Here is a 4,763-nt window from a genome sequence, read left to right on the forward strand (position 1 = left end):
AACAACTGGAAGTCTCATACCTCCTCCATTTGCCCCAGGCAGCTTTCCTGAGCCTTGGATGACCACTTCACAATTCTTATACTCCAGGTAAGTTTTATATCCCAGGGCCGCATGACTCACTGAACTAATGTATTGAAGGACATCCTGTTTCTGAATGGGACTAGAACAGAGTCCAGACAGTTTTATACCTGCAGGAGGGTATGTCCATTGGTACCACTACTTTGGGAAGCTGGTTCAAATTATCACCTGAAGTTGAAGTGACTTTATGAACCATCAGTTCCACCTCCAGGCACATACCAATCAAAATGTGGTCCCGTTTTTTTTTTTCCTCCCTGACACCACCGAGGTCGCACGCGTGAGGCCTCTCCGCCGCCCGCCGCCGCAGACAGGGCCCCGATGCACTACATCGCCTCCTACCTGCTGGCTGCCCTCAGGGGTAACTCTTCCCCCAGCGTCAAGGACATCAAGAAGATCTTGGACAGTGTGGGCATCGAGGCGGACGACGACCGGCTCAACAAGGTTATTAGTGAGCTGAATGGAAAAAACATTGAAGATGTCATTGCCCAGGGTATTGGCAAGCTTGCCAGTGTACCTGCCGGTGGGGCTGTGGCCGTCTCCGCTGCCCCAGGCTCTGCAGCGTCTGCTGCTGGCTCCGCGCCTGCTGCAGCAGAGGAGAAGAAAGATGAGAAGAAGAAGGAGTCTGAAGAGTCAGACGATGACATGGGATTTGGCCTCTTTGATTAAATTCCTGCTTCCCTGCAAATAAAGTCTTTTTACACATTTAAAATATATATATATATATATATATATATATATGTTCCCATGTGTACCATGTGACAAGCATGCTCATTGCAATATTTATTCATAATAGCCACAAACTAGAAACAACCCAAATGTCGTGGTGGCTCACACCTGTAATCCCAGCACTTTGGGAGGCCGAGGTGGGCGGATCCCTTGAGACCAGGAGCTCCAGACCAGCCTGGCCAACATGGGGAAGCCCCGTCTCTACTCAAAATACAAAAAAAATTAGCCAGGCCTGGTGGCAGGTGCCTGTAATCCCTGCTACTCGGGAGGCTGAGGCAGGAGAATCGCATGAAACCAGGAGGCGGAGGTTGCAGTGAGCCAAGATCACGCCATTGCAATCCTTGGCAACAAGAGTGAAACTCCGTCTCAAAAAAATAAATTAATTAATTAAAATTAAAATTAAAAAAAGGATCAGATAAGAAAAATGTATTATATATAAAAATGCATGAGCTACTACCGCACACAACAACATAATGCATCTCATGAATATAATGCTTCACGAAAGAAGCCAAGCTTCAAAGAACACATTCTGTAAGATTCCAAATATGGAAAGTTCATGATAGGCAAACAATTAAAAATGATAGTGTTAGAAGTCAAGTCCTTTTGCAAAGTGGGAGGAACTTACGTTTCATGAAAGGGACTTTGGTAGTGCTGGCCATGTCTCATTTCTTGACCTGCCTCATGGTACAAAGCTGTTTACTCTGCTAATTCATCATACATTTATATTTTGAGTAATTATCTCTGTGAAACAAGTTCACTGTGCACTTAGTTACCAACTTATCTGAGTCCAGTGAGACAAAACACCCACATATGCAACAAGTTACCTGAAGAGGATCTATTACTTACAGATAGGCACCAAGGGATAACAGAAGCCTAGGGTTCATTGTGAGCTGGTCACCTAAGGCTCAGGAAAGCAGCCTGGGGCAGAAGGCGTCTCAACTGTGCATGCCCCACTTGCACTGCAGCTGAGAGCCCCCAAGAAGCAGCCCACCCTGGGCTTTATACCCCGGAGATACATGATTCACTGGACTAAAGTGTTGAAGGACATCCTGTTTCTTTCTTTTTTTTTTTTTTTTCTTGAGACAGAGTCTCGTTCTGTCGCCAAGACTGGAGTGCAGTGGTGCGATTTCGGCTCACTGTAACCTCCGCCTCCCAGGTTCAAGCGATTTCCCTGCCTGGCCTCCTGAGTAGCTGGGATTACAGGTGTCCACTACCACGCCAGGCTAATTTTTTGTATTTTAGTAGAGGCAGGGTTTCACCACGTTGGCCAGGCTGGTCTTGAACTCCTGACCTCAGGTCATCCATCCACCTCGGCCTCCCAAAGTGCTGGGATTACAGGCATGAACCACCGAGCCCAACCAGGACATCCTGTTTCTGATGGGGACTGGAACAGAGCGCAGGCAGTTGTAGCGAATCCCTCCTTATCACAGGATGTTGCATTCCCAGCACATTCAAGTTATTTTGAGAACTATAAGCCAGAAAGGGGGAAGAGCTGGGTTGGTCCAAGGCCACCAGGAGAACTGTCCTGCACTCTGTATGCTATGTTTCAGTATAAAAAGTTGAAGAAAGGCCAGGTGCAGTGGCTCATGCCTTTAATCCTAACACTTTGGGATGTCAAGTCAGGAGGACTGCTTGAGCCCAGAAGTTAGATACTAGCCTGGCCAACATAGTGAGACCTTGACTCTACAAATAATTTTTAAAATTAGCTAGGTGTGGTGGTGCATGCCTGTGGTCCCAGCTACTCAGGAGGCAGATGTGGGAGGATGGCTTGAGCCCAGAAGATGGAGGCTGCAGTGAGCCATGATCACGCCACTGCACTCCAGACTGGGCGACAGAGCAAGAGCCTGTCAAAAAAAAAAAAAAAAAAAAAAAAGTTGAAGTAAAAAGGAGAAAGAATTATAGACCAAAGAGACTTAGGATATAGCAATGGTTCCTAATCAAATCTCTCTTTGACGATTCAGGCTGGGCGCGGTGACTCATGCCTATAATCCCATCACTTTGGGAGGCAGAGGCGGGCAGACCACTTGAGGTCAGGAGTTCGAGACCAGCCTGACCAATATGGTGAAACCCCATCCTCACTAAAAATCCAAAAAATAAAAAAATAAAAGCCAGGCATAGTGCTGCATGCGTGTAATCCCAGCTGCTCCTGAGGCTGAGGCAGGAGAATCACTTGAACCCAGGAAGCGGAGGTTGCAGTGAACTGAGATCAGGCCACTGCACTCCAACCTGGGTGATAGAGTGAGACTCCATCTCAAAGAAACAAAAAAAAAAATCTCTCTTTGATGATTCAGAAGGTAATCTTCATGCCTCACAGGCATTGCTAAGCTTTATTATTGAATCCTGGCAGTGTGAAAATTTGATGGTGGAGAATATATTGTAACATAATAACTGTGCAAGGACAAAAAATGGCAAGTTTAAGGAAATAGACATGCGGACAAATTGTCCAAAAGGTTTTTCCTGAAATATGGCATACCCCGTGAAATTGATTAATCTGGATAAGTTTACTGTCCCAGAACCTCTTGAATAAAAGGAAGGCTGGGTACACTTGATCCACATGCTTTGTTTTGTAAACATCTTCCTTCTACAAAAGTATTTGTATGATTGTTCACTAGGGGTGGATAAAAACCTTTCAGAGATTAAATAACACTGATCACAGTGGGGACCATGTAGATAGTAAGTTAATGGAGCTTTGACCAAAGTCTGTCTTGCAGTAGCCCAAGAAATCTGAACCCCTGCAGGGTTAGTTCCCCAGTTCCTGCATGAAGAGCAAAGGCAGATATCCTTGGCAACAGTCAAGCTCATCTCTTTGGCCCCCTGACTTGTGAAATGAAAGCCATTATGGTAGGAAAAGTCACAAGGTGGCCCCTGATGGAATTAGCGGCAGGAGTTGCTGTCTACATTGAAGAACACGGGGGAAAGGCCAATTCAAACCAGTTCTAGGGGTGGCCCTGGGCATCCATGGCTTTTTTTTTTTTTTTTTTTTTGCTCTTATCGCCCAAGCTGGAGTGCAATGGCATGATCTCAGCTCACTGCAACCTCCGCCTCCTGGGTTCAAGTGATTCTCCCGCATCAGCCTCCAGAGTAGCTGGGATTACAGGCATGCACACCACACCCAGTTAATTTTTATTTTTATTTTATTTTTTTTTATTTATTTATTTTTGAGATGGAGTTTCACTCTTGTTGCCCAGGCTGGAGTGCAATGGCACAGCCTCGGCTCACTGCGACCTCCGCCCCATAGGTTCAAGCGATTATCCTGCCTCAGCCTCCTGAGTAGCTGGGATTACAGGCTCCCACCACCACGCTCAGCTAATTTTTTTGTATTTTTTTTAGTAGAGATGGGGTTTCACCATGTTGGCCAGGCTGGCTGGTCTTGAACTCCAGACCTCAGGAGATTCATCCACCTGAGCCTCACAGAGTGCTGGGACTACAGGTGTGAGCCACTGCACCTGGCCTACTTTTTGTATTTTCAGTAGAGACAGGGTTTCACCATGTTGGCCAGGCTGGTCTCAAACTCCTGACCTCAGGTGGTTTGCCTACCTCAGTCTCCCAAAGTGCTGGGATTACAGACGTGAGCCACTGCGCCTGGTCACCCATGGCTTTTAAAGCTTCAGGTGATCCAATGTGCAGTCAAGGGCAGGAACCATAACTCTAAGTTAAGCCAGGAACACTGAGTTGTTGGCTTTTTAAATCTCCCTAAATGATCCTAATGCCATGGTGAGGAACCAGTGGTGTAAACAGCACATCTCAGACTTTACTGTGCAATCAAATCACCTAGAGCTCGTGTTGGAAAAACTCAGGTTCTGATTGAGGTAGGAGGTGGGACTTGACTCCAGAGGTGGGGCTAGGACACCACAACAAATTGAGAACTAGCTGAAACAGGAAGAGACTAAAGCATCCCTCTATAAGACATGTCCATCAGTGTGCCATGTCAGTTTACCGTTGCCATGGCAACACCTGAA

The 4,763-nt window shown here is 46.4% G+C and overlaps 1 pseudogene; it reads left to right on the forward strand.

The window, feature by feature from the left end:
- Positions 1-343: 343 nt before the first annotated feature.
- On the forward strand, positions 344-789 carry LOC717779 (large ribosomal subunit protein P2 pseudogene; annotated as a pseudogene).
- Positions 790-4,763: the final 3,974 nt, after the last annotated feature.

Source organism: Macaca mulatta, chromosome 10 (assembly GCF_049350105.2).
Source record: "Macaca mulatta isolate MMU2019108-1 chromosome 10, T2T-MMU8v2.0, whole genome shotgun sequence".
NCBI lineage: Eukaryota > Metazoa > Chordata > Mammalia > Primates > Cercopithecidae > Macaca > Macaca mulatta.